This window comes from Pteropus medius, unplaced genomic scaffold, assembly GCF_902729225.1.
Source record: "Pteropus medius unplaced genomic scaffold, Ma_sr-lr_union100, whole genome shotgun sequence".
NCBI classification, from domain to species: domain Eukaryota; kingdom Metazoa; phylum Chordata; class Mammalia; order Chiroptera; family Pteropodidae; genus Pteropus; species Pteropus medius.
The window spans coordinates 16,342,461-16,365,474 of record NW_024342467.1 but is presented as its reverse complement, the minus strand read 5'-3'; the positions used below and the strand labels follow the sequence as shown (position 1 = coordinate 16,365,474).

Sequence of the window (23,014 nt, the reverse complement as noted above, 5' to 3'; positions counted from 1 at the left end):
AAAACAAAAAAAAACCTGTCAGAAATGAAGAAGAAATGGACTATTCAACAATAACAGGAGACTTCAATATATCACTTGCAATAATGGATAGGACAACTAGACAGATCAACAAGGAAACAGAAGACCTGAACACTATAAACCAGCTAGACCCAAAACTAGTTGGGTTTAAAACACTCCACCAAACACAGGACACATTTTTATCAAGTGCATATGGAACACTCCGCAGGATAGATATGTTAGGCTATAAAACAAGTTTAAAACAAACTTAAACAAAACAAATTTTAAAGGATTAAAATTATACAAAAATGGCATCTTCGGCCACTGTAGAATGAAACTGAAATCAATTCACAGAAAGAAATTTGGAGAACTCAACAAATATATGGAAGTTAAACAACACATTTCTAAATAGCCAATGTCAAAGAAAATCACAAGAGAAATTAGAAGATACTTCGAGAGGAATGAAAATGAAAATACCGCATACCAAATCTTATGAGCTATAATGAAAGCAACGCCTAGAGGGAAATTTATAGCTGTAAACACCTATATTATAAAAGAAAAAAGATATTAAATCATTAACGCAACGTTCCACCTTAAGACTAAAAAAAGAGCAAGCTAAACCCAAAGCACATAGAAGGAAACAATACAGATTAAAGTCGAAATACATGAAGTAAAACCGACAGAGAAAATCCATGAAACCAAGAGTTGATTCATTGAAAACATAATACTACTATTGCTCCCACATTACAATGGACATAACTGAGGCTCAGAGAGGTTAAATAATTTGCCCAAGGTCACACTGCTAAAAAGTGGTGGGTTAGGATTTGAAGTCAGATGTGGCTCCTGAACTTCTGAGTTATAGTGACAACTCAACAAGCCGAATCGTCAATTCATTTAACATAAAAGAGGTTAAATGACAAAAAACTATCTTCCCCCAATCATACTGCTGTTTTCTCTGTATTTCACAGAATTCCCCAATGGCATTTTTCTGTGATTAGTATTAGCAATCACATCACTCACAGCTCTTTTTAAAACTAAAAAATACCATTATTTCTCTAAATATTAATAATTTTTAAGGCTCTATGCTCACAATCCATGTGATGGTTCATTTTTATGTATCAGTTTGACTGGGCTAGGGGATACGCAGATATCTGGTAAAACATTATTTCTAGGTGTGTCTGTGAGGGGGTTTCTGGCAAGATTAGTATTTGAATCAGTATATCAATTCAGGTGGGCACCATCCAGTCCACTGAGCAACTGGATCCAACCGAAAGGAGAAGGGAGGGAGAATTCGCTCTTTTTGTTTGAAGTGGGACATCCTTTTTTTTTTTCTGCCCTTGGACACCGCTGCTCCTGGTTCTCAGGCCTTCGTCTGGGACTGAATCATAACACGGGCTTTCTTGCTCCTCCAGCTTGCCGACTGCAGATCACGGGACTTCTCAGCCTCCATATTTGCATGAGCCAATTCCTATAATAAGTTTTATATTTATCTCCTATTGGTTCTGTTTCTCTGGAGACCCTGACCGGAACAACACAGTAGCGCAAGCACACCAACCCCCGAAAAGCCCACAGCACGAAACTTTCAGGTCGAATTGCAAAACAAACTTTTGAAAATTTTAGAAAATGTGGTTAAATTATCAGAGACTGGCGTTTTCCAATGAAAACACACCTTCTAGGAAGGAGGCTGTTCCTGAAGACAAGATTATTTAATATTTAAGGAAACTTGATTTTATTCAAAAAAAAAAAAAAAAAAGCCAGACAGTGAAGCAATAAGGAAGCAAGAAGGTGAGTGCCTTATGTGTGCCATTTCCCACCCACTCAGCTGGACACAACGGGACGTCAGCACCATCAGGTGGTGCAGATGTTTTCAGAAAGCTCAGTAATGGTGGGAGGTGCTGGTGATTTCACAGCCATAATTCATATCTACCATGTCTTCTGTGGGAAGCCCAATGACAGATGTCATAATCCAACCGCAGTCACGATCCACTCCAGGGGATCCGGGGGTGACGGATGGTTCCAGGGCATGGAAGAAACGGATGCATTGGACATCTGTTGCAAAGACAGTAAGTGACTAGACAGAGAAAGCCAGGGATTTCCCTGTTCATAGCTTTTAGAGACATATGCTGAGTGGCATTTACTGCTCATTAGCCTAGATACCTCTGAGAGATTCTGCCCAAACTACTATAAATCTCTTATTCAAGCAGCATGGAAATAGTCATGTATATTCATGAGGAGGCAGAAATCGATGGTGTGTTTTTTTGAAAAGAGAGATAAGCAAAGGCCAAAGAGCTTAAAATGTAGCTCCATGTCCACTAGAGCAGAGCTAATGAGTAGTACACACACACACACACACACACACACACACACACACACACCCCTTTCTGAGCCCTTGGCAGACATCAGTAATCAATCATTGTAGACGATCACCGCTGAGACTGTGATCTCTGAATCCGTTTCAGCTCAGGCCTCCAGGGAGCCACTCCCTGTCCTTCAGCCTTGACTCTCCTACAGAATCTTTGCCATCCCTGGCCTAGTTTCTCCAGCTACTAGGGGACAGTATATTAAGTATTTTTAGCTATATTCCCTGCTCTTCCTCCTGCCGCCTAGCCTCAGGGTCCAGCTTCCCTTTCTTAAGGCACCCTCCATGCCCTTCACTCTTTGGGACCCTCCATGGTCACAACTTGCCCAAGAGGCACTGGCACAGTTAGGGATGACAGTGTTGTTTAACAAACTGGTTCGGCCCAGGTGCTGGCCAATGCGAATGGCCTCCTGCCCATAAACACCCATGAAGACAGCCTCGCACATGCTGTGCGTTACCCCGGAGAAACATGGCAGGCAGCCAGGGTGTCAGCATTTTGGGGCAGCGTTTGAATGATATGACTTGTATGCTCAGTAAAAATATAGCTGTCTGGAAATTCCAATGGACTTTTGAATCTGGGTGACCGTTCAGCCCGGATCTGTGGCCTTTAGGCTGATGGGCCCAGCACAGTCCTTGTCCTTATGAGGGGCTTGTGTGAGGGGTCTTCACAAACCAATTCCTTGGTTATTGCGCCACCCCCACCTCCACCTTCTGTAATTCTCCACAGCCAAGGAGCTTCTCTTTGGCCCATTTAAAAAAAAATATATATATATATATATATGGAAACTTACCCAGAAGAAGAGTTGATATTTGGAGACTTACGTGGTTTCTTCTCAGCATTAGGGTCAAAAAGTGCTCGTCCTTCCTGTCTACACGTTGGAAAGAAAAATAATGAAGGAAAAACCACCATCTAGTGAGTAAATGATTATACCCCCCTCTAATGAAATGTATCTTAGAACTATTTTCCAATGTGTGTTCCTTGGATCTTTTGCCTGAACTTAATGCCCTGATTTGATTGTTAAAACACTGATTTCAGGATTTCAACCCAGACCCACTAAATGGAAGCTGTCAAGCAGGAGGGCCAGGACGCTACATCTTTAACTAAGGTTTGCAAACCTGGGGCCTGGGGACTTTTGGTCATTCTGCCCAGAGAGTTGGCCTTCCCTTGAACTGATTTCTTAACAATGAAGTCTTGAAAGTTCGGAACATTAGTCTTTCTTTGCAGTAGAATTTAATCACAGATAAAAGAAAGTATCAGAAGAAATAAAACACTGGCCCATGTATTACCAAATACAAGGCCAATTTCTGGCTATGGCCTTGAGGGCAAGTGAATTGTTTCTGTGTCACAAAATCCAGTCGACATTGATTATTCTTATGGACAGAGGGAGAATCAAGGATAGATAATACCAAAAAGAAGAGATAATCCAGAATATTTTACGTTTAGCTCTGGAATGCACTCAGGGGCATAGTGTGACTTGGGCACTTAGTCTCATCTGGTCCCTGGCCTTGGGACCCCTTCAGATTCCCTCACACACTCTACAAACTGGAAGGAGCCCTGGTGTCATAGATTAATAAGCCCTGGTCAAGCCAAGATTGTCTCTGTTGACAGTGAGTCCCTGTGCCCCTAAAGTCTTTTCATGATTTCTTTTTAGGTCTCAGGATTAAAATGCCAGTCCCCAAATAGCCTTCTGCTGACATCAAACCATATCTCAGATTAAAATGTGTGTCTTGTGATTTTATTTTGGGAATAAGCTAGTAAGGTTAAAAGACTGTGGACTTTGGACTTGGACAAATCGAGTTTAAATTCAGACTTTGCTGGTTAACAGCTCAGGAACTTGATTAAGTGACTTATCTTCTCTGAACTTCAGTTTTCCCTTATTTTAAACATTTCCAGCTTCATAGAGTTACATAATGCGATAATGGATATAAAAGCACCAAATATAGTTCCTAGCATGAAGTATAATGCTTGGTGAACGTTAGTGACCTTTCACTTAAGAAACTGGGTAAATTTCCAAAGCTTGGCATTATCTCTCATAGCCAGAGTAAGTTAATCATTGACTGACAAGACCAGGTCACAGAAGACTGAGGGGACAATAACAGATTGTCCTTCAGCTCATTGTTTCTGAGCTGACTTTGAAAACTTAGGAATAAGTACATCTTATATACATTAAAAACACCAATTTAATGCCAAAGAATAGGAAGGATGTCATCTCAGAGGAAAGAGGAGCTGGCAGCAACACACACATTGCCACGATCATGCACAGACACACACACCACGTTTACCCTTGTTGTTCTTGTTGGTGATAGATCTGACCTGATTAGACTTGGTCCTTTCGGGAGCCACCGTATCTGTCTTCTCAGGCCACAGAACTCCATGAGTTGGGGCCTCACTCTAGAAACCTTCTGTGGGACGCAGTCACAGAGATGCCACAGATCCCTGGCAAGCCCGCGTTAGCGAGCTGTCCTGAGATCAGACCTCTCCAGGGCCTTGACCTGGCCAAAGCCACTGACTCTAAAAGCCTTTGCCCAATTCTCTGGGACAGGCAAGAAATCGAAACAAATGTTCTCTCCATTTCACACGTGAAAAAAAAAACACTAAGATGTAAAGGGGTCAAATTGGATTCTGGTCCTTGTTCTGCCAAAGGTCCACTGTATGGTGGGAGCAAGTCTCAACTTTTCCATCTCGGCCTAATGTCCTGACCATCGTGCTTCACGGTCTAAGGGCTGTGGTCACCAACATGTTTGCTCAAATGCAAAGTATGCTTTGGATTGATGTAAAGAAAGGTTTCACAGTGAGACAAAGCCTTACTGTTGACAGAGAGTCGTAGGCCAAGCTGGTACATTTGAGAGTCATGATGTTTTCTGCTGCTGGTGTCTGTCCTTCAAGAGTCAGGTGAGCACTGCAGATAGAGAGGAGAGACAAGTTTTACCTGTTCAAAATGCCTGTGCTCCATCAGCACAGGCCATGGCCTGGAATTCTCACCATTTGTCTCTTCTCTGAGCTAACACAGTGCTTTCATTCATTTGTTCGTCCATGCACTTACTCAACGGTTATTAACCGGGTGCCTGTGTGTGCCAGGCACTGGGTGTATAGTGGCACAGTGCTGTCGTGGAGTTTTATCATCTGCTGGGGGGATGGACATTGAACAATTACGTGTACTTGGTGGTAACATCTAACAAGAGTAAGAGCAGAGTAAGGGCTCAGCTGAGGGAAAGGGGTTTTGAAGCCGAGACTGAAGGGCGGGAAGGAGTTGATAGAGGGCTGATTGGAGGAGGGATTCTCCTGGGCAGTGACAGCAGCACTAGCTGTAGGCCAAGGCCTGGGCCAGTTGAGAGCACAGTGAGTTCTTTCTGGGACTTTTGTCCTTGAGGCCGAAGCAGAGCATATGAGAGGGAAAGTTGTAGGAAATAAATTGGAGACTTTACCAGGCTTTAGTGTCTCCAAAAAGTAACTTTACAACCAAAGAATGTTGCCTTAACTGTAACAAATACAGGCACTGGATAACTTTGCGTGAATGACAAAGGCCAGTCAGATTTGAAGAAGGCACAAGAAGGTGTGGTCTGGAAGGGGACACTTGGTTAGGAGCTTCCTCCCACCTCATGGGCCAAGTCATTGGGTAGGGACCGTTTCAATGAGGATTGGGGACTGGTGGGGTGTCAGACCTCAGCCAATGCAAAGCTGAGTCATTGCTGGGACTGTGGGCCTTTTGAAGGCAGGTTAATCAACCACACACCTCCATGGGGCCTGGCTCTGAGCTGAATTACAGCCACGGCATCTTGGAGCTGAAGGGACCAGGGCGATACTCTAGTTCAAGTTGCTCATTTTACAGGTTACAATGCTATGGCTCAGCTCAGAAGAAGAAAAAGCCCATGACTGGTGGTGAAATCCAAGGCCATGTTCCTGACCCTCAAGCATCATGTGCATCCACCAGCCTCATGGTTGTTCATGAGACTCTTCCCCATAATCAGAATCAGCTCTCAAGAGAACTGTCATAAACATTCAGATTGTAGGTGCCCACAAATCCTTGTTGAAATAACTTCTCTGCATCAGATTTTTCTTAGATTCTTTTCAAGTTTACTTACATCGAAAACTAAACCAGACAACTATAATCCCCTACTCACATGAACTTGGGATTTATCAATGTTCTTCCAAAACATCGCTCTTTTGCCGGTTAAAAACAATATTTCGGGTAGAGAATATTTAAGGAAATGAAATACATAAAATACATTGTTATACTCATCAATGAAATTGAGTAGAGTCTGAAATAGATTTCTTTTCAAATTAATACACTGAATGTATTGAGCTCGACAGTATGTTCATTTAAGGAGTGGGAGAAAAGTTAGAGACAGGTGAAGGGGCCAATAATAGATTGTTTCACCTTATAGATTATGCTGAAGAAAAATCTTAAATCAGAATTTTTAACATCAACAGAGGAGATGATAGATGACAATCGGATGCTATGGATTAGTGCAATTTTGGCTCGGAATGTGTCTTTTTTAGAAATATAAAGAACACCAGAAGGAGAAGGCATAAAAAGCATTTCCCGGAGAATATGGTAATGTACAGTATGCATGTGTGTGAGAGAGAGTTCCTGACACATGAGCACAGTACTATTTCCATGGCAACAGGGGGAAAAGCGTGTTTTGCCATGAAGCAATCTTCTTAGATTCAGACACACTTATAAAGATCCATGTACTGAAAGCTATGAGGGAGGTATTTTGAAACCAAAAGAAAAATTATTGTAATATCCTTTGAGGTAGGGTTTCTCTGTCTCCCCAGCCATTCTCATGTGCTGGAGCTGTCTGCTACCTCAACGATGAGTTGGGGGTACATTATTAACCTATGGCACTCTGTTTCCCCAAATCCAACCCAGTGACAACCTCAGTCACTGCTACCATCCCATAGGGTTTCTCATACCTGGCTGTAGGGTCAGGCAGATCTTACTATCATTGCTCCTGAAAACAGACAAACAAACTCGTAGGCTCTTTCCTTACTAAAGTTTTATCACGATTGGCGTGTGTTCGTGTGTGCGCGTGTGTGTGTTTGTGTGTGTGTGTAGAAATAGGGAAAAGAATACAAAGAATCATCAGGGAGTTAAAAAAAATGCGAGAAATGCGACTGTATGTTTAAGGTTCTCATAGCAGTGGTCCTTTCAAGACAGTTAAAAATAAGGAAGCGTTGGTTTGCAGCCCTCCGCGTTCATTTTTGGACGTGAGGTTCAGAAACTTTTCCCTTTCTTTTGATCTCACCTTGAACATTACAAAGTTCAATGTAAGATTTAATGACCCTTTCGCCTGAAGTGAACAAGCTGGTACCTGAGGCTCTGCCCAGCCAGAGATAACGCCCGAGCTTTTCCTTAAACACATATAATGTAATTTCTAACGGTGCTGTTTACTTATTTCATTTCCTTGTCTCTTAGTAGTTAGAACTTCCAGAAACAATGATCCTGATTTATAAAAATGCCTCGAGTGTTTGAACATATTTTGAAGAGAATAAGCTTAGACAGTTATCCATGGTGGTTTCCTCAGGGGAAACTTCCGCTCTGCTTTCTTAGCCCACAGTCTGACATTGGCTGCATACTTGGCCACCTGGCAAGCAGGAGTGTACAGATCTTCCAGGCTAACTCCTGATGCTCAGAACCGAATCCACTTTTAAGAGCGAGCTCCACTGAGAATAACGTTCCCTAATTATAAGGCCATTAAGCACTTAGACGAGCAGAAAGCAAGGTCCTTCCTCAACTGTGAAGATTAAAGATGGTGTGCACCTCAATAAAAAGCCATGTCAGGCTGAACTACAAGACTGTAACCTGGGTATGCAAACATGAAGAAGACAAGCAGAGTGCTGGCACACAGGAGTCGATCAGTAAATATTACTGACGCTCACGCCCCGCCCACACTCACCCGTGATCAAAGATCAGGTGATGATCCATCCAGTCCATCTCAACAGCAAAATGCTTTCTTTGCTATATTCAGAGGATAAAAACACCAACTCGAGGACGATTGCCTTTCTCACTAGATACAACTCTCCTGCCTCTAGAGATGACATGAGCTAGAGATGTCAATCAAATCCATCTGGCCACTTTTATTTTCCAAATTAGTATTCTATAAATGAAATCTATAAGGAGAGAAACAAAAAAAACTCAACCTCCCTTGAATTCTCATAATCACAAGGAGTCCCTAGTCATAGGGGTCAGGAATAGCTAAATAGTATAAACATTCTTTTGCTTCCTTTTCTCCTTTTCTTTTCATTTCCCAATGGATTGAAATAGTTCAAGTTCAGCTTGGAAAACAAAGAAGCAATGGTTCCTAAAACACTGTTACTCTCTCTGTGGACTGCGCTCAGCACAATCATGAGGAGACAGTCGTAACCGATGTGGCTTTGCTAGCGAGGTTTGCTTCTTTGCATGAATCCACTGAATTTAATGCTATAAGGAATAAAAACAAAGACTTTATTATGTTTTCTAGTTTTACAATTGCCGTGCTTTCTGTTGGGTCGTTGTAAGTACAGTTCATTCCAAGCTGGCACCATTTTTCAGTTTTTAAAATCACCGTTCACGAGTTCCTGTGTAATGTTCCTCTTTTACGAAAACAGCTTTCTTTCTTACCAGGTTTCACTTGGTCGAACTGGGTAAACCCGCAGTGTGGCTCTACATTCAACACACACGTGGAATCCGACCCCTTCTCACCTGCGCAGGCCCACCGAGTGAGCATTATCTCTCATCGGGATCACTCAAGTGGCCTTCTGACTGGCCTCCCTGCCTCCACCCTTGGCCCCTTAGGGTCCATTCTCAAAACAGCAGCCAGGGCAGTCCTTAAAACGTAGAAGTCAGAACAGGCTATTCCTCCGCTCAGCGCCTGGCAGGGCTCTCCATCTGACTCAGAGTCAAAGTCAAAGTCTGCACAATGGCCTCCAAGGCCTGCCGTGACCTGGCTCCCACATGGGGACACATCTATTGCTCTCCACTGCAGTCACTGTTGTGGCCACACTGCCTCCTTGCTGTTCTATGAACACACCGCACATCGCCTGTTTCCTCTGCCTGGAACACTCTCCCTACGTGAGGGCGTGGCTGGCTACTTCCTCGTTCCCTTCGACGTTTGTACTTGAATGTCACCTTCCCAAATGAGACCTCCCCAGACCACCTTATTTACAAATGTATCTTGTCCGCCTACCCCCACTCCTGGTTCCTTTTACTGTGTCGTAAGTTTCCTTTTTTTCCGTAGAGCTTATCACTTTCTAATAGGCCACATTATTTCTTTAAACATGTCTCATGTATTGTCTGTCCGCCCCAGTAGAATGTAAGCTCCAGGAGGGCAGAGAGCTGTGTTCACTGACATTCTCCAAGCACAAAACGGTGCCTGGAGCATAGGGGGCACCCAGGAAATATTTGCTGAATTAACGAACGCATCCCCAGAGTCTAGAGCTCTTCTTGACACACAGTAGGCTCTTCATGCTTGTTGAATGTCTCTCCCTGGAGGAAAAGGACTAAGTGTCAAAACTAGGGACCCAGGCAGCATAGCATGGGGACTCAGAAGACTGCAGGCTCTGCCTCAGCTGGCTTAGAGCCTTAGCTCTGCCATGTCCTAGTGCTATGACCCAGGCAATTCACTTAACCTCTTTGAGCCTCTGTTTTCTCATCTACAAATCGAGGGTGATAATAGGACCTCCCTTTTAAGGCAGTTATGAGAATTAAATATGAGAATTCAGAAAATAAGTCTGGTAAATGCTCAACGCATTTGAGCTATTATTTTTATGAAGTCTCACTCTTTTACCCTCTTCCCAAGGAAATCACTTCCACGTCTTTTCTTACCCCTCAGGGTTATCGGGAGGCAAAAATACACAACCCTTTAAGTGAAAACACTTGGTGAACCGTATGCCACACCACAGATGCTAAGGATTATGATGGCGATTCTTCTGAGTCTCCTTGGACGACATAGCTGGACACGCAAAAGGGGGCCGGTGAACACTATCGACTGTGAAGTCTGTCGGCAATTGGAGAAGTGTCTTAAGTCTGGCAAAAAAAATTGCAGTGGCTCTAATTAACAGCTAGGATCCCTCTGTGGCAGAGCCCGGTCACGTGACAGCAGAGGTGGGACGAGGGCTGCGGCTGTATTTCAAGGTCCTCCTCCTGCACTTCCCTCTTTGTACCCGGGCTGCCAGAACTTTTGCTGGAAGTAAGATCCGCAGTCGGCTCTGCTGGGTGGTTTCTGCACATGGGCTATTACTATCGTTCAAAGCATTCAAATGTCTGCAAGTGGATTATTTACAGAGCTTCTGGCTTCCCAGAGCTGCTCATATGTAGCAACTCAGTATCTATTTGCCCCAAGGCACACTTTCTCTCACCCTTCGGCTAAGATCTTTTGTTTGCTGACAGCATCTGGCTATACTGGCTACTTAGTTACCTGATACAACCCTCCAATCCTTATAAGAAACAGCCCTCACCTACACATTTGGGATGAAACAAGATTTCTGTTCTAAACTTGCAACCTTTCTCTGAGGTGATGTCAAATGCAGACAGAAAAATAAATGTGCCGTTTCTTCTTTTAAATGGTGTTGGCTGACAAGTCAAGGTATGATTGCCTCTGAGTATTCCTCGAAGGAAAAATAGCTCCTAATTGGACAAACGAGAGAAAGGAGCCAGCTGCCACTTTCATGATTATTTAAATACCCATCTACAATCCAAACCCCCTCATTGTTTCATTACCATTGAAATATGATTGGCACATTTTCTAACGGCCTCCCCCCACCTATGCAAATTGGGGAGAAGAAAGAAATTCATCAGGCACCCATTGGTTTCTAAATGTATTGTTTGCAAGTAGATATCAGCAGCCTGAAAATATCCTAGCCAGCCGGGAACGTCAAACTGACAACACTTTTTCTATTATTCTCTCCGAAAATATAATTTTTAACGCATCCATAAAGGCAAGCCAGATTGTGTTTTATCGGTGTATTAGTAAAAGACAGGAGGCTTGGTGTGGTTCTATACTATGAGCACTGGATATTAATGAAAACCATTTCTGGGAGAGTTCAGTTTATAAAAGATTAAAGAATTCATCAATTTGAAAAAAATTTTGTTCTTACTCTCTCTACTGCCATTGATGTTTGTGCTGGGGACTGACTATTAGATAATGACTTGTACATCACTTTATAGTTTTCAAAACATTTCTGCCTCCGGTATGTCTCGTGACACTCCCAAGGACCCTGGGAGCAGGGGCGGGGCAAAACTTATCCTCATTCTACAGATGAGAAAACTGGATCTAAGAAAGATGAGGACTTACAGATTGTCACAGGACATGCCCAATCCCCAGCACTGGCCTTACAGTGCCTATTTTTACCTTGTCATTTTGGCAGATTTCTTCTTATCCTTTGAAGCCCAATAATATAAAACGTCCCCCTTTCTCTGTAGCTTCTCCCGTTCCCCTCTGCCCGTCCCGCCCCCTCCCATCACAGAAACTGTTAATTGATTTAACCAGGAGCAGTGAGCAAGCGTTATGTCACAGGCAGAGATGCAGCACTGTCAACATAATTGTGGGTCCTGTGGCAAGGAGCTTGCTGCTTGTCTAGTGACATATAGTGTCTAATTCCTGAGGGGGGTCCCCGAAAAGACCAAGAAGTAGCATCTCTCTATATTGAACAAATTCCAAACTTATTGAGAAATAAATCAGAGTATCCGGCTGATGGTGTGTAAGACATTTCATCTTTTATTACTGATAAAGGTGAAGTCGAAGAACGTGGCTCAGAGGGAGGGCCACATGGCTCTGTGCACTGAAACCCCAAACCAGCCAACATCCCACCCATGTGCAGCCAGAGCCGGCCTGGGTGGGTCCCCCACAGGCCCCAGGATGGGCAGAAGCCTGCCTCTGGAGCCGGCACAGAGCCCCTCTCTCTTCCAGAGAAGGTTTCTGAGAGGTAAGACCAGGGAGCAGCTAAGCGGAGCACCCGGCACCCGGTTATTCTCCCAGATTTACTCCTCCGATCACACCAGGAGGGAGCAAAGTGTGTCCTTAGGGTAAAGTCTCTCCTCAAGGGACTCCACCCAGGTCGCCGGAGAGCAGGGCCACAGGCCACAACCCGACTCCTGGCCCAGTGCTCTTTCTGCCCTGTGCTGCCTCAACGGTAGCTACACAGTGAAACAACCTACACCCCTCCAACCAAAAAAAAAGGTGGGGAGAGGGCTAATAACACTAATAATTACTAATGCTTACGAGGGCCTGCTGGGCGGCGAGCGCCCTGGTGTTTACACACACATACCTCTTTCAAGGCCTTTGCTCCCAAGGTACTACTGTTTCCGCATTCTGTGGCTCAGGAAACACATGCTTAGAGAGGTTCAGGCACTGGTAGTGACACTGGTCAGATCTGTGCTCTTAACCCTCACAGGATACGATCAGGGGTTTAACCAAAACAAAGCAGCCCAAAGACTAAGCACCTGCTGATAGAAATATCCAGGGATGTTTTCCTGGTCACCAGTCTTTGTTATAGGCTATCAGGGGTCCCCAATCCCCGGGCCACAGACCGGTACTCGAGCGAGCCAAGCTTCATCTGTATTTGCAGCCGCTCCCCAGCGCTAGCATCATCGCCTCAGGCCAGCCTCAGACCATCAGGCATTAGATTCTCATAGGAGCACCGGTCCCTGGTGCCAAACAGGTTGGGGACCGCTGCATGTGGTACAGGGCTATTCAAAGCTGGTCGGAAAACTGGTACCAGCTGGGACAAGAAAAGAATTGAGAGTAAACGTTTAGAAACCTTTCGTGGCCACTTGATATGGCTGCTACATCCAAGTGATCGGCACTTGTCTCATCGATCAGGCTTGCTTCGTTGAGTAGGGTGAGACCTTTTGGATGGCATGAACTCTCGCGATGAGTCACGAGTGGCCTGAGCTGTGTTCTAGTATCAGAGTGTAAATTTCTAAAAATGGGTTCTTTATCATAGTTTGTGAAGCACCAACACTGTAGTACCTCTTCAGTTAGCTTGGGGGTGGGGGATGGAAAAGGAGTCAGGATGACCTTGGACAATTCCCTTTGGATGGCTGTGAAGTTGAGGGGTGGGCTAGATTCTCTCTAGGGTCCCTTCTATGTAGTGGCATATCGAGCCACTGTAGAGCAAATTTTTTTTTAGATTTAAAAAATTTTGTATTTACGAAAAAGCATCCTTATATTTAGACATTTAGCTTCTATCTTTCTTTGCATCCGTACACCAAAACAAAACGAAACACACGAAACAAAACAAAATAAGTCGGTTCGCATATTCCTAAAATCTCCTATTCAAAGTTTGACTCTTCGAAGTCACCCCTCATTCTCATTCTTGGTGTCCTTCCCTTCCAACCTCCCCGGGACATTGTCCTTTATTCCATCAGGGCTGCAGCTCTTGCAGCATTTCTTAAAGAGATGCTCCATTATTGTCCCCAGAAATTTTTTTTCAAGTCGCTGCTGGTTTCAATGGAAAGGCTCTGGCAGGGACAATACATTTCGACTACCACCCTGCCAGTGGCAATTAATCGACAGCCACATTCTGATTTCAGATAGGTTAAAATGTGAATACAAATATGCATGTTGGAATTGAAATTTGGTGGTTTGCTCACTTTCTTCTGCTTTCTCCTGTCATTGCTAATAGCAACCCTAGGACAGCAAAACTTCCTCTATTCAGAGCAAATCATTTTAACATCCTCCTCTATATAATGAAATTATTTTCAGCCATAATCATGTAGTCATCAGAAATTAGCACGATCTCCTTGACTTGTTAATTTTAAAAACAAATAATTTTAAAAGCACGATTTCATTCTGGAAGTTCACAACCGGTAAAATATATTATGTACGAACTAAAATTCGCGTCTGCCAAACAAAACTATCTCACCTCACCGACATTCTGTTAGCTAGTTTAACTTAGAATACAACTGAGATTTCCCAGAAGTCACACATAATGGAAATAACTCAAGTTTCATTTCTCCATCTTCACAGGCCCTGAGCTCTCCTTGCCGATTCTGATTCTCCTGTTTACACGCAGGAGCATGAAGGGCAGCAGGGTTTGGGGACAGACTGAAAGAAGCTCCAACATTCCAAACTGTTAGGACCCGAGTCTGCAAGTGTCAGAGGCTGACTCAGTAGCTGGGAGTTCTCCCGTAGAGTACGATATTTCTTAAAGGGTGAGTAATGAAAAAGAGATGCTAACTTGAAGCTCACATGTCTATTATTAAAACTCAGCTGTGGCAATCCCGTAGAATTCAGCAAACAAGATGAGAGGAGGGGGCCATTTTATCCCTTTCATTTTTCAGAAATGTTGGCACATGGTGATCATCATAAAAAGCAGAGAAATTTTTTATTTTGCCTGGGCTTGAAAAATTATTTTAAAATACTCTCTGCAATGTTCCTTCTTATAGTTTAAACCCGGGGCAGACCACCCCACCCGAACACCTTACTCTTGGTATGCGGCTGCTTCCGGTGACAACAGTTTGCATATTTTAGGAGACTGAAGATGACTTGGTTTTAAAGAGTTTCAACAGCAAGGCGCTTGCTCTTTGGTTCAATAGAGTTTGGTTCTTAGCCAAGAGAGGGGGGGAAAATACAATCAATTTAATAACAGCCAACACTTTCTGCATGTGTGTTTTATGTGCACTATCCTTTTCTTCCAAAAGCGCCTCCATGAGATATGTTCTATTATTGTCTCCAGTTTACAAAGAGGGAGATTGAAGCTTATGGAGGCTGAGTGATTTCTCCAAGGTCACACAGCTAGTAAATGAATGGTAAAGGATGAGTCTGGGCCCAACAACTTGTCTTTGAGGCCTATGCTTTTGACCTTCAAGCTGTAGTGCCTCCTACTATGTGTCTACCTACTATGTGCTCATCAAACAGAAGACAGCATACCACAATAAAATAGTAACCATTTGGGGGTATCTCTTTAGGGCCAGGAACTGTAAATACACTATCATATTTAATGCATGTAGCATCTCTGCAAGGGAGGTATTTAGGACCCCTTTTTACCTAGCAGGAGAATGACATTTAGCAAGGTTAATTGCTTTTACATTACAGAGTGAGTAAATGATGGAGTTGGTATTCAAACTTGCACCTTTGTGTGTGTGTGTGTGTGTGTGTGTGTGTGTGTGTGTGTTTGTTACCTCATACTTCCTGTCTGAGGCACCCAATGCTATGTGATACATTGAATCAGAAATATACAGGTGCGCACACAAGATGAGAAAATCCCTATGCATGAGAAGGAAGATGCTGTCAATCACCTGGAGTACTCGGTACTTGATTTCCCAGCCTGCCTTGGAGCTAGAGTGGCACAGACCGGGCCAATGAGATGTAAAGGGAAGTCTACTGGTGGACGTGGATGGGTTCTGACAAAGTTTTCGCTCTCCTGATAAAAAAGAAAATCTCAGCTGTCAAGGACCTTCTGTCATGCTTCCTTCCTTGAACATGAATGGCAATGCTAGGTCTGCAGCAGCCATCTTGTAACCACGAGGCACAAGCCAAAAGAATCTCAGAGATGGCTGCCTGATATCACAGCTGCTGAACCACCTACCTCTGTACTTCTTGTGGGAGAAAAAATTATATTTATTTAAGCTACTCTTCATTGGGTCTTCTGTAATTTGCAGACAAACACAACCTTAACCGATACGGAAAGAAGATGAAGTGTGAATAGCCTCGCTTCTCTTACCTGAGAGTTAAGCCTTTAATGTCTATCCTTATTTGAATGGATTTTTTCTCTGCCTCCATAAAAAAGAGTACCCTGAATATAATTTAAGATATCTTGATGTTGTAAACATGACACTCCAAGTATTTGCTACACTCACAGCCCCTTCCGAGATCAAACACTGGTGGTTCTTTAAAAATGGGTCCATGTTTTGTGCCAGGTGGCCATGATTCTCTGGCCAAAGCTAAGGTGACTTTGACACATGGAACTTCACTCACGACATCCATCTAAAGGTCAGTGAGTAGCCTACGAGGTGGTTTGGCGTGAGAGCCCTGCCCAGCAAAGGGACTGTGGAGATGCTCACTGGCTCACCTATGAGACAGAGGCTGAGTGACAGGAGGAGAAGGCGGAGCCATAAGGCAAGACAAATCATGAATAAACAGTGCTGTGAATCCACATAAGTCAGGAATAAGCGGAAACGGAGAGGTAGAGAGAGGGAAGGTGGGGAATTTATAGGGCAGCTATAGGAGAATTAGAAACCATGGCACAGCCTTTAAGGCAGGAAGCCACCAACGGCTGCTACTGAGGGAAAAGTCAGATGGCCAGGCCCCTCCCCGTTTTGAAGTTCTGTGGAGCCGCAGGAGCTGCCCGTGCTCTGTGGCTGGCGAAGCCATCTCACCCAGCTTACCTCCCCAGATACGCTTACAATAGCCCAGCAGATCACATTGATCCCAGCAGTCTCAAAGGGCTTAACCAACATGTTGGCAGCTCAGAGTTGTCATTCTCATCATTGGTCCACCTGAGGTGCTGCCCACACACCTCTGGAGCCCAGAGGGTATAGGCAGGGCGCCCGTGGACCACATTTGGCCCCAAGTACATGTCTTCTTTAGCCTACATGGTTTCCTAAGAAAACGTGCATTTGGATGCCTTTTGGTAGGTGTGTGCTCTTCAGTCGTCATGGTCCCTACCCCTTCTCTATGCCTAATACCTGCCCTGCGTTGCACATATACATTACCTGCTTGGTCCCTGTGGGCACTTGGGTTGCAGCCTCCAGCAGAACATTGCAGAGGCGGTCAGGTCACACAGGCTGCCCGTGCGCTCCACGTGGCTGACTTCCCCCGCAGCAGCAGACCCATGCCCTTACGGAAGGACAGGAAACTGCTGCTTCCCCAGAATCTTCCTTATTTTAAAGGGCTATTGCAGTGGGAGTGGGGGGACGAGGCTGTTGCCACCTCCACAGACCACAGAGCTGGCACCCTCTGTCCCTTCGTCATGACTCGGTTCCTCCCTGCAGAGTGTCTGTTGCTCCAAAGTCCCATCACCGCTTCTAACCTCCACAGGCACCACCGACCACAGCACTGTCTCCCCTCCCGCCTCCTGCTGCTTCGCAATACTCCCTCCTTGGCCGCGTTCCGGGGGTCGACCTTTGTGGCCATGCCCGATCGGCGGGCACTTTTCCTTCGCCCAGCAAACCACGAATCTCGGCACAAGGTGGTGCCAGGGACAGTGGCCCCGGCGGCCGCGTTTGTGAGCTGGGCCCTTGGGGGCTGTGCTTTACCATCGATCAGTTCTGTTTTGGTTTTCCAGAGACTTTTGAGTCCAGAGGGATTCTAGAAGCCTAAGGGATCTGGAGAATGGGGCGAGTGCAGAGGTGAGGCTGGAAATAACAGCCTGTGCAGAGTGAAGGAGGGGTGCCACGGACTGGCCTCTGCGGCGGAAAGCGAGTTTTCCTTACGGGACGGGTTAGAACAGACAAAAGGGTTACAAAGGACATGCAGAACCACACAGGAGGCAGCCCTCCTCGGTGGGCGATGGTGCAGGCCACGGTGCACCCGTGCAGGGATGTGAGCGTGGCTGTCCACATGCACGCGTACATACACTCTTGTGCACACGTGAGGGCACGTGTGCAGAAGGATTAGCACTGGGCGGCTGTGGGAAATAAAGGTTGGAACAAATTATGCAGGGGCTCGAAAGGCAGATGAACAAAACTAGAATTACTGCAGCAGGTAGAACTATTCAAGGGGAGAGGGATTTGGGTCCAGGTACTCATCGAGGTGATGCTCCAAAGGCAAAATAGAAATGGAGAGGGACCCGTCCTAGGATATCTTGGCATAATTGACAAGCCTGGATGATTGGCTCCATCCGAAGGGCTGAACCGAGGAAACATGTCGAGGCCAAAGCTTTGAGCTCAGGTCAGGGGCAGACTGGCAGGGGCCATAGAAAGGAAAGTGTGGGAGGCCTGAAAGATCATGAGCTCTGTTTTAGAAGTGACATCGCATTCTTCAGAGAGACCTACCATCCTCACGTATTTACTTGGCTGCCTATGTGGCTGCCAGAATAGATCTGCTTCTGGGGTGCAATGGGGAACCAGAAGCTTCTGGGAGATATCAGATGGCTCTGGGTCTCTCTGTGAGGGCTCTGGCCAGAGTGACAGAGATGCAAACCGGTTAGTCCAAGAGAAGAGCCCAGAAGCTCATTGTTTGTTGTGACTTCAGAGAAATTCTCATATATTCTTTTGCTGACAGGTAGGTACCGACCAAATCTGGCTCCATCAGCACAGTGGCAGCAGTTAATCGAGTTATTGAATGGAAACTGACCCATCACAGGAAAAAAGTGAAGGGCAAATGAGCATTCCACTCCACGTCCTTGCCGTAGACCCCATCCCTGCCCTCTGCATTCAGACACGACTTTAAATATGAGCAGCCCCCAAACCACACCACATCGTGAGATCCCAGCAAAGGCAATCATTCTGAGGCTGTTTGAACTTCTGCTAGGAGTTTGGGACCCTTTCTCTACCCCAAAGACCTAAGTGGGGTTCCCTTAGCAGGCAGTTCCTGACATAAACTAATTTTCAAAACATGTCATGCACTTGAGTTTCCGACTGGCTGTGGATTTTAGAGCAGAGGTCAACAGCTGCCTGTTGGACCTGTATAACCCTGGATGCTAGCATCTGATTCTTACTGTAACAAGACCACTCAGTTCATTTAGGGACATTTGGCTTTTCTCCGCTCCCAGGCATTCTGGAAATCCCGGGTGGGGTCCACACAGCACGCAGCAGAGTGAGAGGTTGTTCGCTGTGTGGGTTTTGTGCATATGAAGCCAAGCTGGAGTCCCAGCTTTGCCTCCATCAATCAGTGCCTCTGACCCGGCAACATTAACTAGTCTTCTAAGCCTCGGTCTCCTCATCAGGCAAATGGGGATAATAACACCTAGTTCAGAGTGTTGTTGGGATGAATAAATTATGTGCGAAGGCTGTGTTAGTTACCTATTGCTACATGACAAATTTCCCCAAAACACAGTGGTTTAAAGTGACAATAAGCACTTGTTGTCTCACAGTTTCTGAGTGAGGATCAGGAATTTAGAAATGGCTTAGCTGGGTGGTTCTGGGTTGGGCTTCCTCATAGGTTCAGTCAGACGTCAGCTGGAGCCGCAGGCTAGACTGGGGCCACAGGGCTCCCTTCTGAGGTTGGTCCCTACATGGCTGATAAGTTGATGCTGGCTCTCTTGGCAGGAGACCGCAGCTCCTCTCCATGTGGGCTTCTCCACAGGACTGCTACAGTGTCCTCGGAGCGCGGTGCCTGGCTTCCCTCAGAGCAAGCAATTCTAGAGACCAAGGCAGAAGTCGCAATGCCTTTTATGACTTCGCTTCAGAAGCCGCCCATCGCCACTTCTGCTACCGATCATAGAGGTCAGTCCCGATTCAGTATGAGAGGAGACTGTGCAAGGGCACGAAAATCAGGAAGCAAGGGTCATCGAGGGCTGTCCTGACAACAACAGGTTCGTTAGCACAGCACCTAATGAAACAGCGGCTGTTAACAGGGTTATTCTTGTTATTATCTGCTTCTTATCACTTCCACAAAGTGGCCAATCATTGCTTTGCTGCTCTCAGATCCAGTGGCCTGCCAGTCCCATGGTGATGTCAGAAAAGGCAGCACCCGGTGGCTTTACAAGGGTGACTCAGATACCTTAAAGATGTTCTCTAACACTTTGGCCTCTTCAATCTCTTTCCTCATTTATATAATTAGAATCCTCCCAGGCACTTCTTGACTTGTCTGGTGAGTCGAATGTCACAGTCAGCCAGGATCTGCAGGACAAAAGCAACCTCCTCAGCAGGAAAGGTGCTGACTCACCATTTGTGGTCCGGCTCTGCTAGGCAGAGAACAGGGACCCAGGTCACCGCTAGGACAGTATCAGAGACCATGCTGGAAACGGGAATGTGTCGTTAAAGGGCAGCGAAAGCAGGGCATCCAGCAGTTACCAGCAGCAGGTCAAGCGCCTGGTTCACCGTAAGGCAGCAGCATCGTGTCTCACAGCCGGTGTCCGACATCCTCCATCATCATAGCAGATGCTGCACATTTGATGAGGCTCAGGCTGGCTAGTGATAGGGTGGCTGGGGACACATCAGTGTTAGAAGCTACCAGTTGTTTTCTAGTGTCAATTCTCCCTTCTTCCACAGAGAGAAAACTACCCATCATCAGCTGGGAACAAGCCACCCCAAAGTAAAAACATTTATCCTGTTCCCTTAACAAAGTTCTAGCCAATGCGACATAATAAGTGGAGGTTATACGGACAACTTCTGGAGAGGGGGTGTGCCTTTCTTCTCTGACTCATTCTTGCTTGCTGGAATGCCAGTCAAACGACTGGACCCCCAGGAGCTGTTTTAGGCCATAAAGTGACCTCGGGAGTAGAAACCACTTGCAGTAGAGCAAAGAGATAGAAAGCACCTGGCTCCCTAACCCCACAGAGCTCCCTTCCAAGCCTGGACCGCCTGCCTTTAGATTTCGTGAACATTAGAGAAAAATAAACTCTTCAAAAAAAAAAAAAAAAAGAAGCCATTCTTACTTGGATTTCTTTCTTTCACTTTGTGACAAAGCTAACCCCAACTCACACGGTCTCCTCCTGCAGTGGCCATCGTTACAGTTCTTACATATGGTCTGCCCCCGGGGTGTGCATCCGCCTGCTGTGAGAAAGCCTGCGGAAATGATCCCAGTGAGAAGAAAAACCATTATCTGTAGTTTCATGCAACATTTAATAAGCTCCCCTACTACGGACAAGTCACCGCGATGGGTTCAAAGATGAGCGGGTGTCAATCATCGAAGTTACGTGGAGGAGGTCAAGCAATTGTGTACTGAGTTAGTGGTGAGTTTCTCCTCCCTCTTGGGCCCCCCGCTACCACCACCCTACTCATTCATTTGTACTTTCATTTATTCACTCGACAAATATTCACGAAGACCTTCACATGTCAGGCCTTGTGTAAATGCTGGAACCACAGCGACGCACTGAAACAGAGGTGGCACGTGTCCTTGCAAAGTCGACAATGTGTCTACTTTATGACGTTAACGGTGTAGTATGAGTCTACTCTGGGTTCCTAGGCCTTGAAAAAATAAAATTGCAGTAACATGATTTCTTATCTCGAAAGTGACATGGTCAATAACCAAAGAGAAGAAAATAATCACATATAGTTCAGGGAAAAAAATATTCACATCTTGCTATTTTTCAAAAGCCTTAGTATCAGTCAGTACACTTGTGCCTTTTTTTTATATAAATATATTGGGATTATTTTATTTTGAGACCTGCTTTTTTCATTTAATATCATACTGTGAACATTTCACCATGACAGTAAATGCAGCCCCATGACATTTTTAGAGGGGATCATGTGCTCCTTAAGTGGAGCTGATATAATTTATGCCATCTCCTGTTGTCGGACCTGCAGGCAGATCTTCATTTCCACCATTATAAAGAATGACTACAAAGAATATTCACATAGCTGAGTATTTTGTGTATACTTGACAATTATTTCTTTGGAATACATTCTAAAAAGTAGAATTGCTAGGTCAAAATATGTGTAAATTCTAAGAGTTTTGGTACAAATCTAAGCTAACTTGATGTAGTTAGACAAATTTAGTCTCCCTCCAGTAGGCCAAGAGTTTCGATGAATGTTTTTTAATTTTAATATAAAAGACTTTGAGTAGACTCCCATAACTTGATGAATCACTCCACCGTCACACAAACCTTTTTTTTTTTTTTTTCAGATTGCTTCTCTCCCCAGAGGAAAGAGCAGAGCTCCCAGAGAAGGCAGGAACCCGGCCAAGGACACAGAAAGATGGGCCAGGCCCGGTAACGAGAGCCGTGGCAAAAGTCCTGCTCCAAGATTAGACCTCCCTGACTCCTGCAGAATATTCTTACAGCTGACGAAGGAGCATGTAATGCTCACCCGAAAGGGAGAATGCTCCGATTCACGCTCCGGATCCTGCCACAGAAGTCAGTTCTACAGAAGGTGATGTTACGACGCCTTCTCCCACTTCATCTTCTCTCCCTTTTCCTTCTTGTCCTCATTCTTTGTCATCCAATCATTATCTTCCAAAATGAAAAGACTTTTACTGGATTTTCTATCTATAAAGTGATATAAACCCTTTGAAATAATTTTAAAGAAATACGTAAAAGGAGAAAGAAAAAAAATAAATCGTGCTATCCAGTGATATGATCGCTGCTAAGATATAAGTGAACATCCTTCTCGACGTTTCTCTGCATATGCAACGACTTCCATTTATTACATAGCCTTACAACAAATTCATGAGACAGGCAACATTATCTCTTATTTATAATTATGGAAACTAAAGTGTTAAGAGATGCCCAAGGTTATAAAACTAGAAAGTGGGAAGCTGGGATTTGAGCTTGACCCTCTTACTCCAAAGCCTGCAAATCTTAACCATTGCATGATTTCTCCAAGTCTTCTGCTTTCCTCTTGCTGCGTATGTATTTGTATAAATGGAGTCCTGTCGTTTCTTTTGTTTATTTGTTTCAGTCAAAAGGTGCCGTGGGCATTTCCGCAAAACTGTTTAGACAGTGGGCTCTAAAGTTTAAATCTTGACTGCTTACTAAATCTGTGACCTTGTGCCTGCTTAACCTCAGACCATTTTCCTCATTTGTAAAATGAGGATTGTAATACCTCACTTAAGAAGTGGTTATGAACATTAAATCAGACAGTACATGTAAAGCACCTGTCACATGGTCGACACTGATTAAATATCAAC

General features: G+C 44.8%; 2 long non-coding RNA genes across 2 annotated transcripts; one reads left to right on the top strand and one right to left on the bottom strand.

Moving 5' to 3' along the window:
- Nucleotides 1-573: 573 nt before the first annotated feature.
- Nucleotides 574-3,162, bottom strand: LOC120602403 (uncharacterized). The gene is made up of 3 exons (XR_005652742.1): nt 3,148-3,162; nt 1,925-2,046; nt 574-1,465 (listed from the first exon to the last, which is right to left on the bottom strand). It is a non-coding gene; the product is annotated as an uncharacterized LOC120602403 (long non-coding RNA).
- An 11,161-nt stretch (nt 3,163-14,323) lies between these two features.
- On the top strand, nt 14,324-22,531 carry LOC120602402 (uncharacterized). The gene is made up of 3 exons (XR_005652741.1): nt 14,324-14,493; nt 20,886-21,119; nt 22,013-22,531. It is a non-coding gene; the product is annotated as an uncharacterized LOC120602402 (long non-coding RNA).
- The last annotated feature ends 483 nt before the right edge of the window (nt 22,532-23,014 follow it).